The 11,768-nt window shown below is 44.7% G+C and overlaps 1 long non-coding RNA gene across 1 annotated transcript; it reads left to right on the top strand.

The window, feature by feature from the left end:
• Positions 1 to 506: 506 nt before the first annotated feature.
• On the top strand, positions 507 to 1,150 carry LOC132472749 (uncharacterized). The gene is made up of 3 exons (XR_009529171.1): positions 507 to 603; positions 696 to 751; positions 843 to 1,150. It is a non-coding gene; the product is annotated as an uncharacterized LOC132472749 (long non-coding RNA).
• Positions 1,151 to 11,768: the final 10,618 nt, after the last annotated feature.

Raw genomic sequence — 11,768 nt, forward strand, 5'->3', positions numbered from 1 at the left:
GCTTTAGGTTCAATGCGCGTTCACATAAAAGGGGCGTTTATCGCGTTATTTGACTCACCCTTATGCAAAATGAATCGAGCGAGAGCGGTGTATTTCACCCAAGATGAGCAGTGTATTATCATGAATTCCTACGAGGATTCAAAGTCCAAACCACAGCCAAGGGGTACACGGTTGCCCATAATATGGCTAGGGTGGCATGCTGGCAAAAAATAGCCGCCTGTGTTAATTCGTAATTCTGCATATTGTCTAAAAAATATCATGCCTTTTACCCCCATATATGTGGTGCCACGAACATGGGGCCAAGTCAAAAATAAATATAAAAATATTATTCAATGTGGTAAGTTGTAAGCATCCATTTGAATAATTTCAGGTGAATCTAGCCTATGATTTGCAATGGCCTAGCTTCCAACCTTTAATCTCATGTTGATGTAGCAAATAAAAAGAAACCCGAATTAATACGACTGGGAGGGGGACCGCTCCACCGCCCTTCACCACTTATGGAGCTGGCTCTCGCCAATAACGAAGGTCGGCCGATGATGGTAGGAGTGGAAGGGGGGATGTCCTCTGACCCCACTGCCTCGACATCCAAGGCGTTTGTAATGAGTCTGTATTCATGTATTGGCAATGGACATAGATATTTGTCTTGATAATCAAATGTGAAATGATTGAGTGTAAATTAATTGTGTCATTTTTAGTTGAAGGTACAAACATTATTTTGGAGGAGCCGCCGACAATCAATCTCCAATCAGAGGTATAACTATAAAAGCAAAGGGTCACGTATTCTTCTAAATGTTACATTTTTGGAAAGAATGTCCTATAATAGGTTTCCCTGATTCTTGCAGGAGACTCTGTCGGCCTGTGACTCCAGGGCGACTATGGAGGTGATTTTTCTTAACAATTCTCACAGCTATAATATGAATTTGTAGAAAAAAAAATGCCAAGGCCTAATTGTGTCACTGACATAGCAGTTATGTAAGGGATAATGGACAACACGGCACTTGACTATCCAAGGTTAATGTAGCCTACGTTGAACATGGGGCCACCTTTGAACTTGAAACACAGACGCACTGCGCAACAGTAAGTGCACGGCTTCTTTGTGTAGCATTGCCTACATACGGTCCAACAAGGACGATGAAATAACGAATACCCTCTGATGAGAATCTGTCTATTTCTCTCATCTCTCATAAAGATTATCTTCAGACAATGCCAAGGGATCGGTTCTCTCCCGAAAAACCCTCTGTCTCCGGAGAGACGCCTGTACGATAAGTGCGCCGGGGTCCACGGGAACGCCCACAAATGGTGACGCCATTGTCGGAGGAGGGGCTACGAAGCTGCGTAGCCGATCTCCGGGTAGAACCTGCTTCCGACCAGGTTTGGTTGCGAGCATAAGTCACCATGGTGATACAGCGACGTTTAAAGAGCTCGACTTTCGTGGTCCAGCTAACCCAGGCTTTGAGCTCAACATACCTTGCTAACCCTCTAATCGAGGTTCGTAGTACAGGCTCCAGGCTAGTTCCGACCTGCCTTGGCACGTCAAAATAGCAACACCAACTGCGCTATCCGCTAGGGCACTTAAACCGGGATTTTTCTGGTCAATTGCGCAACTGCTTTATCGATCTGTAAGATAGCACCATGTCATTTGCGCCGGAACCCGCCTCTGCTTTTCGCCGACACGCCTCATGCCGCAAGTTTAATGGCGCGAGTTGACTGCGGGGGTAAATCAGATTTGCGCCTGGTGCAAACTAGCAATAAAACATTTGTTGGTGTAGAAAGTCAATTGCGCTGGGTGCAAGATAGGGCCCTATGTCTCACACTCTGCCATAGTGCAATTGCTACTGCTCAGATAACCTCTCATTTCTAAATGAGTTTCCTGTGGATGTGTCGAGTGTTTTACACCAGGAGTTAAATCCTACCCGTTATCTTCCCTATCACTTGGCTGTGGAGCCCCTGATACATGCTGATGCTTCAAGAAATTAGCTTGGCCAGCACAGACTGTTCTTGTTTCCCAGCCAAGGCTGTTTCTCCCACTGTTGTGTAGCAAATAGCATCGATGCTTAAAAATGTTCCATTTGTTTGGTCTTTAAGGAAGAAGAAAAAGGGAATCTAATTAATAGGAGTGATGGCAATGTAAAAAGTAGACTTATATTGTTCATTTTAATGATTGATTGTATTTTCTTACGATGACTTGGACTTAACTTGTCTGATCTTATAACCACTTGACAGTGCAGGGATGCAAACATTAAACAACCCTGTTTACGTTGTGAACGGAACCAGATTCTACCACTGAGTGTTTTGTCCTGATTGATATTTCATTTGGTCTGTATGCGTTCTACTTTTTCTGTTTATGTGTGAGTGCGTGCGTGTGTGTCATGTCTCTTTGTTTGTGTGGCCCTCTGAGAGCGGGCAATGTTTGTATGCGCGTCGGTCTTCGGCGAGACAGCAATCCATCATCGACGAGCTCAGTAGGATTCCTGTGAGTTCTCTCGTTCGGCAGACAGGCGGGAAAACAATGTGAAACACTAGGCAGGGCCTATCGCTCTGTTTGACTGACTCCTCTTCTATTGGAGGCCCGCCCTGCCTGCGATAAGGGCGCCGATCGGGGAGCTCCAGGACGCGGGAGGAACTCTGAGTAACGGGACAATTGGTTGTGATGTTTAATGAAAAGGAGACGCTCCACTGCGTGGGCCCTGTGCCCCGCCCTGCCTCCCCATCGCTGCCCCCGTGGCCCAGTGCTGTGGGAACGGGTGACACACACTCACACACACTCACACAACCACACACCCACACACAATGATACGCACGCACGCACGCACACACACACACACACACACACACACACACACGCACACACACACACACACACACACACACACACACACACACACACACACACACACACACACACACACACACACACACACACACACACACACACACTCAACTCTTGTATTGCTCTTTGCTTAATGATGGCGGATGAAGATTTGATGTTTCAAATTTCATGCCATCTTAGTCCTTAAAAACATAATAGACAATAAAATGGTGTGTGTCAGTATCATTTAAATGTAGACGCTAATGTAGATGATGTATTGCTACATCTGCAGTATGGCGTCCATAGCATCATGTCTTACATTCCCGAGCAGTTCTATCAACAAATTGAGGAAGTTACCGAGCAACATGGGGGGGAAAGTTTGCAAAGTCGTTGGAGCGCTCGCAGCGGGCTCGTCAGAGCCATGCGGTGAGCTGGAATCAAAGAGGACCCTTTCGCCAAGAATCAAACTTTCTCTGATTGCACACTTAACAAGCTCTGATATAAATAGACCACCCAGATGCATTTGCATCCAAATGTGGCTATGTCTAAAATGTCTTAAATGTGGAAAGACTTCATGACTTTATATATACATATATATATATATATATATATATATATATATATATATACAAATACATTTGTTTTCCATGTTGGAAACTAATTTAAAAACCTGCCGGTTGAATGAACAGAGTAAAGTGCCTGGAGAGACTTGTATAACATCATTGTAAATGTTTATTTGATGTAAACAGTATTTAAATGGACCGTTGGAAAAGTTGAAGTTGAATAACGCAAAAATACTATTACTATTTAAGTATATTCCTGAGGAGCCATTCAAAGAATTACTTTCCACTATCCTATGCATTTCATGATGCGGTTTTGGTTATCTGATGGTGGAGCGGTCCTCTTGATCCCTGACTCGGCAGCAGGGCCGTTGCTACAATTCCTGGGCCCCTAGACAAGATTTACTGATGGGCCCCCCTGCACTGAATTGTTGACGGGGGGGGGGGGGGGGGGGTGAAAGGAGCAATTGTTGACCGGGGAGAACAATTGTTGACGGGGGGGGGGGGGGTACTATGGTAGTACTATGGGCTGGTGATATATTATTTTAAAATAAAAGAATTTTTTTTTTCTTTTTTTTGTGGGCCCCCCCTGGGCTGTGGGACCCCTGAATCGTCATCACCTTTCACCCCTTATCGACGGCCCTGCTCGGCAGTATTCTCAACACAACACAGCAGCAGACAACATTAGCCGGGTGTGACCCCTGAGGATCGCACGCACGCACGCGCACACACACACACACACACACACACACACACACACACACACACACACACACACACACACACACACACACACACACACACACACTCCATGAAGCGTCTTTCCGTCCACCCTCCGTTCCCGTAGCCCTACTGTATGATTGATAGCACGCATAACTGTGACTAACGCATTGTCCGATTTAATTAGCAGAGATGAATAGCGGCGATGTCAGCCTTGTTGTTTGTGAGGAGCTGCGCAGCAGCGTGTGCGTAGAGGGGGGGGCTGCCCTCCCACCAAACAGTGAATGATGAAGCCGCAACCGCCGGCCAGCAGCACAAATTAGCGCTATCTGCCCAGTGTGAAAGACGACGCAAAGTCAAGCTGCTTTTATCCATTATAAAGCTCCAGGCGGGATCGTCGGATATCATAACACAAGCGCTACGCGCTCAGAAGGCGTTGTTGATTGCATTCACGGACGTGCACCTCTCGGACGCCACGGCATTGTTGATTCTCGTCTGTCCTCGTCTTTTCGTTCCTATTACCGTGCCTTTTTGACCCCAATCAGCGTTGCCTTGCGAGTTTTTATTCTATACAAAACAAGGTGTCCATATATATATGGTCACCTTCAGCGTAAACGTATGTCTTTAATTTTCTTTCTAAGGTGATATAAATGCTAAATACATTCTACGAAGGTTGGCTTCATAATCTGTGTCGACTCCAAATCATTGTCATATAGCAAATTAACTCACACGTATGACACGGTAACAGCAGTGTAGGAACAAAGATAGGAGAAAAAAAGTGTAAACTTCACGTTACAGTGTCCTTGTTATAGTTATTTAATCAAGTTTGTGTAAACCATATTGCATTGGTTACTCCCACTGCATCCTGAACTGTAAAGTGTTCTTTAAAAAAAAAAAATTAAAACTACTGACCATTGAAGAGATGTGTGCTCTCAATTCCTCTTGAAGGGAACTAGAGAGCTTTGCTACCAGCATGAAACGATATAATTAAATATCCACTCATTGAAAATGGCTCCAATTTATGCAATGTCCCTAAAGGACACAAGGTGTGTGAAGTCAATTTGACCAGAATGTCACGTTACCTTGAGCAAATTAAAGGCATTTCAAGAAAGCCTAATGTTGTCTGAGTGATAACAAAGCTCAAAGCAGCACAAATAGTGGGTCACCAGAGACATGTATGAAGGCAAAATGAGTCTGCATCATGAAAATCATTTGGCCTACTGTTTGCAGACTGAGTTATCGAATACAACTCCTGAATGGAGTATGAATCTTATCAATATGAACAATAACACATAGTTTATATTAATAAAATACATATGTCAAATAATAATTTTCTTACTATTTCCTGGAACTGTCTTTCATTTGATCGATGCTATTTGTAAATTTGCCAATGAAACCAGCCAACACATTACTATGTCAATCCAAAGAATCACCAGCCATGCTCAGAGTTCAGAGGATTTGTATTTATCAAAGTGCTGGCTCAAATCATAGATGATCGGTTCTGATCAAATTTGAGTAAATGGATTTTTTAATATTTTTGATTCATGAAAGAAGCCTTGGCATATCCCCCCTCCCCTCCCCCTGTATTCAGTGCACTAGCATAAATTACATGTTACTTTGGGCCAGAATGACAGCTCTGTGAAATGAATAACTTGTAAAGAATTGCCTTAATGGCTTTGAATCACGAGCGAGCACGCTTATTCCTCCGCCAATTTCTCCATCAATATTTATGGGCAGAAAAATGAAGAAAAAAGCCAGTTTTGTGAAAATTGGTGTAGGATTAGACATAGTTAAGGCACCGCTAATGACCAGTTTCTCCCATCCAATAACAAACTAAAATCTCTCTTTAAATCATCTTGTTCAATGATTATTCCAAACCAAATGCGGTTCCACGGTGACTTTTGACTCTTTTGACTCTTGCCAGACATGTCATATGAGTGATGTGACACTATCCATTATCGGGAAGTGAGAATGGATATGAAGGGACAGGAAACTCAATCTAAACAATCAGCATGAACGTGGCCGACAAGACCGGGCCAGCATTGATTTATGACGAGGCTAACCTCGATAAACACAAGCAAATTCTTATTTAAAAAGGTCACTTTTAAATACAGCTAAATGAACGATGAATTGATGTACTAATACAAGCTGATATTGGAGAGAGTACATGCTCTGTAATTTTCCTCTAAAAGCCATCATATAAAACCTTCAATTGGCATGGCTGTCACTACTTACTAATTACATGTTTTGGAACATTTTCATATCCAACCGTCGAAAATTATTAGCTCTCTCATTTAGAATCTGCCCACTCGTAGCTTTCCACGTCTCTCTCTCTTTAAAGCAAAGTATAAGTGGGCCTAAGGGATGTCTCGTCACCTTGTGACCTTTGAATACGAGTATGCGCCCCAGCTGTGCATACACAGCACTGCATTATGCATTCAATGCCTTGGCTCCTGGAGTGCATGCCTCCGGCTCTGACAGGCAAATGAGACACTTGACCATCAGTCATGAGACCATTGGTACAGTCGACATCATGGGCCTTATCACCGGAGGCCATCCTGGATCTAAACGCTAGCTGGTTGTTGGAACTGAAGCCTGCCTTCAGTTCCACCTGGGGCCATCTTTGAGGCCACCACCCTAGCTGGGTGGTGGAACTTTAGGGTTCTACATTCTGATCCACCACCAAGCTAGCAAGATGGAATCAAGATTGCCTCAGTCGAAGGTTGGCCTCATTGGCCTCATTCACCGGAGGCCATCTTGGATCTAATCTGAATACAGGGTTCTACAGTCTATTCCACCACCAAGCTAGCAAGATGAAACCCACCAAGATGGGAGCTAGGTGTATAAGGCCCATACCGCCAACCGATAATAAGCATCTCGCTACCAAGACAGAGTACATGATGCACACAACTCCCAGCCTCAAGAGAGAGAGACCAGGCAGGGGAAGAGTCAGACAGGATGCTGTGGTCGGTGACAGCAGCGCCTGCCGCCTCCCCAGAGTTACGATGCTCTGTGTGATTCCCCCCAGGTCACCAGTGCGTCGCCTGGGTCTTTAGCACTACAAATGGGGCCGTCTCGTCTCCAGACGTTTCCAGGAAACATATAGGCAGGGTGTACGACAACAAATCATCGCTTTCCATGATTCCCTGCAGAACAAAAGTGAAGTAAATCGTTTTAGCCAGGGAAAATATGTGTCTGTCAAACACCCTGCCTTGTTTTTTCTGCTTTGCTAGTGTTTTTTTTCACTCCAGGTCCCCCGAAAAGCATACGTGAAATAACAACATCTCCTTGGTTATTTTATGGGGTGGAGAAATCCTTGTTTTTCTTTTTCACCAGCCTTGTGTTGAGTGTGACGGAGGAGTTGCAGGGAGGTCCCCCGGGGGTAAGTTCTCAGTGTTTTCAGCATCGGGCTGACAGCCAGCCGACACATAGGGTTATGGATCAGTATGGCAGAGCATGGAGTCTCAGGTATACTCTATGTATCCACTCTTTCTCTAAACCAAATAAAACATGCTGATGGACATACTGCTGATAGCCATAGGCCCGCACACACAGACATACAGTCACACATACACACAAGCACACGAACACTGACCTAGACACACACACGCGTGCACACACAAACACAACAGACACACCTTTCCCTGCACACTCACATACACACACACCACATTTTACCGCTGCACACATTGCAGCAATGTGTAGCAAGACTAAATAATAAATCATAAGCACAACCAGCAACCAGGCGCCCACTCCAACCTACTTTCACCCCAGCACCTCCAGCAGCAGTAGAATCAACAGCCTGGCTCCACTACCACCACCAGCACTGCCACGCCCAGCATGTGGCCTATGTGCCCCTATGTGGTAATGCCCAATCATAACAGCCCCTCACGCGTTCCTCCATTAACGAGGCAATGAATCACCCCCTGCGTTGTGAGTGGGCGTCTCGCGGAGGGTCGGCTGCACACGCCCCCGCGTGTCGCGCAGGGTGATCATCGAAGCCACCCAAACGTGTCAGGGGGTCCGAGCAAGCGGTGCACAGGAAGAATCCTTATCTAGGGTCATTAATTGATTCGTCATGTGGCCCCCACCGCCCATAAACCACACCACACCATACACCGGTCCAATCTCGGGCGAGCCTCAAGCACACACAGCACACAGTCAGACAGAACCCAGTCGGGGGCACCGACTCTGCAAGGGTCTCCGTGGTTGGTGGTTGGACAGCTTGTGAGTTAAACAAGAGGGAGATAGAGGGAGGGAGGAGGAGGGGGGGAGAGAGAGAGAGAGAGAGAGAGAGAGAGAGATAGAGAAACAGAGTGAGATAGAGAGAAGGAAAGCATGTCTGCCATAGTTGACCCTAAAGCTTTTTAAAAATGAGATCATGACTTCTCTGCAAATGAGTGACATTGGCAACTGCATAAAATAAGTAATAAGAACTTGGATTTACACACACACGCACACACGCACGCACACACACACACACACACACACACACACACACACACACACACACACACACACACACACAAATCATCACACACACACACACACACATTCAGCATCCACAGCTGCCAGAGTCTCATTAAGGCTACGGGCACCATCAACACTTCTCAAAGACAAGTCCTGGGTCAGGGAGGCGGACAGCCAGGGAGCATCATCCCCTCCCCATGCCTCATTTAACCCAACAGCACAGTGGTGGGCCAACGCCATGAATATTTACTCCGTCACAGCAGGAGAGCAAATTCTTTAGGCAGGGGTGTGGGGATGTGTGTGTGTGTGTGTGTGTGTGCGTGCGTGTGTGTGTGTGTGTGTGTGTGTGCATTGCAGGTTCATCAGTATGATTGGCCTGAAATAATGATATTCACGGTGGTGCCGTGCTAATGAGCACCTGCTTTTAACCGAGTTGTTTTGCTCCGCTTCCACACGAGCAGAGACTGGGGTGAAGGCCTAGCTCACGTGGGGCTGTGCTCGAGGAGGAGGACGCTACGACACCTGTCCATCCAGCCTACCGCCGCAGCCGCGACCGGACAGGTGCACGCAAGCGCGTGTGTTTGTCCATTTCACTTCCTCAGCCTGTTTGTTTTCTCCTCAGCGGGAAGGCTCGCAGAGAGGCCATCGGATGACGATGAAGTGTGAACGCACCGCTCATTTCGGCTTTCGCAGTCTATCTCTCCCACTCTCTCGCGCTCTCTTCATCACTCTGTCTCTCTGTCTCTCGCTACATTTTTCTCCCTTGCATCCAAACCTGTCACAACACATTGGCCTGGTGATGGCCGCTTGAATTATTTCAGGAGGTGACATCCTCGGTCATGCTCTGCGGCCACTGCAAGTGACTGGAGAGGGATACAGCCTGAAGCCACATCGAGGTCGAGGACGAGGACTCCAGCATGCACAACATTGCCAGATTAAACGATAACAAACTAATATTATACGTATAATACATAATAAATAAACAAGCACCAATATGTTGTAAATTACAGAGCAGAAATTGTTGTATAGTCATGGTCTGTAATTGTACTGTGAAAATGTGTGTATTTTGTTCGTTAATGATCTTGCAGAATCTGTCTAAGAACTCAATTCAAGGTTTGTTCTTAAGCACTTTATCACCTTCCATAATCGATGTTAATGCTGATACCACTTTAAGTGTGTTCATGTATTATCTCGTAAACGTCTTTAATAAAAAAGATGAGCTAATAAAACAACAAATTGGAGTGTTCTATTAGGCGTTGTATTAAAAGTGATTGTGCGCCAAAGAACAACAATATCTACTTTTAAAACTCTGTTAAAAACATATCTATTTAGTTCAGCTTTCCTTTCCACCTCCTGATTCAACTTTCACAAACTCTTTTTAATTTCTCCTGTTTTATTTGTTTTCATCGCTACATCTTTAAATATACCCAGCCAGTGTCGTTGTCTGTCCTGTACACCTGTGTGTAGTAAGTGCATATTGTCAGTGTTATCTGATCATGTGTTGTTATTGAGTGTATGCACTTTATTTGTACAGTGTCCTTGGGTACCTTGAAAGGCACTTTTTAAATAAAATGTATTATGATTATTATTATTATTATTATTATTATTATTAATAAAATATACAACATTGACATTATCCCATTCAAACATTGCATGCTAGGGCAATGTGACCTGTATCTTTTTTCTTCCTGTCCTTTTCAGAAGCCCTTCTCATATAAAGAGGACATATATGGAGCTTGGGAGGTTAGGCCTGGTTATCATCCTCAAAACTAAACCAATATAATATTTGCATGGTGCCAACTGCGATTTTATCCTGCTGAATCTCTTGATAAGGTCATCTGAAGGGGCAGTTTGATTTGCATCAGATGTATTATAGAGAGCAGAGTGAGTGTATGTAGAGATATAGGCATTATAGAGGTATTTGCGATTAAAGGGCAAATAAACAATAGCTGAGCTGTATTCACGCAGTTACCATCGAATAATAAACACTTTTATCCACCTAACTTTGTATCTTGGGTAATACTCTGCAACCGAATGGCTTAGTTATTTCTGACATTACAAATGTTGCTGTCATTTTCCCCATCAAACGATCAAGCACAGCACATGCAAGGTGAGTGTTTGTTGAAATAGATCTGAATGAAAAAGTGTGTCTCAATAAAATGGACATAAGAAAGTGAATTACATGTCAGTTTATATAAAAGGCAGCTTATGAATTAGACATCACATATGTGCATCTTAGTCTCTCACACATAAGTTGTTTATCCACACTCTCCTCTTCCATGTTCCACTTTGATATGTGTCTTTCACAGACATACACCATCAACACATTCATAAGCTGTCTCTTTGCTCTGATCAAATCTGAAAGCCCTGTTCACAAATACTTCAACACATTTCAACAGTTTGCATATTTCCTCTCCTCGTCCAGACGGCACTGTTTGTCGAGAGTCTAACATGCTCCAGTGGTGCATAAGCGGTCCATTTAAGGACTCCTGGAGCTGCTTTTTTACCAAATTGAAGAGTAGCTGCAATGAGATGAGCAGCGGCGCAGACTTTCAAGGCTGCATACCGCCAATTCACCCGTTTGGCTCTCTCCCTCGCTTCCTGTGCGAGCACCATCATTGTTGAGATCACTTCAGTGGGGTGGAGTTCAATGGTATCCAGCTCTTAATGAGTTCAGTACTCGGTGCTGTAGTGAGTCTACTCTGGCCCGCTGTATAAACCTTGGTTGGTGAGGTTCACTGCGATTGGTGCAGAGGAACGGGTCCTTCGCTACACACATGTGTTCCCCTGATCATTATTAGTGTGTAATCCAAATGGTAGGGTGTATTATAGAGCAGAGGGGTATTTGTTTAAAATAAACTTGTATTAAGTGCTCACTATGTATTTAAAGAAATACGTACAAAAACAATTGGGGAAATATGATTATCTGGACAGGTCGACATAAAAACACACCACCACTATACAATGAGATGACACCCTGACACAACACCAACTCATGTCAAAAGAAGTGTACTTTAAAAGGGGACAATAAAATCCTAGTGCCAGGAGGACCTGTCACCATAGCTGTTATCTAGCTGGTGAACACGGGGCCGTTCTGTCCCATGTCGGCTGTTGTGGATTGTTCCGTCACCACGCAATCCCCCTGCAAGGCGAGGACAGGAATACCACTCAAAGTTTGGAGAGTTCAGGCAACAGTGGAGGAGTCCCGA

The sequence above is a fragment of the Gadus macrocephalus genome, chromosome 15 (genome assembly GCF_031168955.1).
Source record: "Gadus macrocephalus chromosome 15, ASM3116895v1".
Taxonomy (NCBI): domain Eukaryota; kingdom Metazoa; phylum Chordata; class Actinopteri; order Gadiformes; family Gadidae; genus Gadus; species Gadus macrocephalus.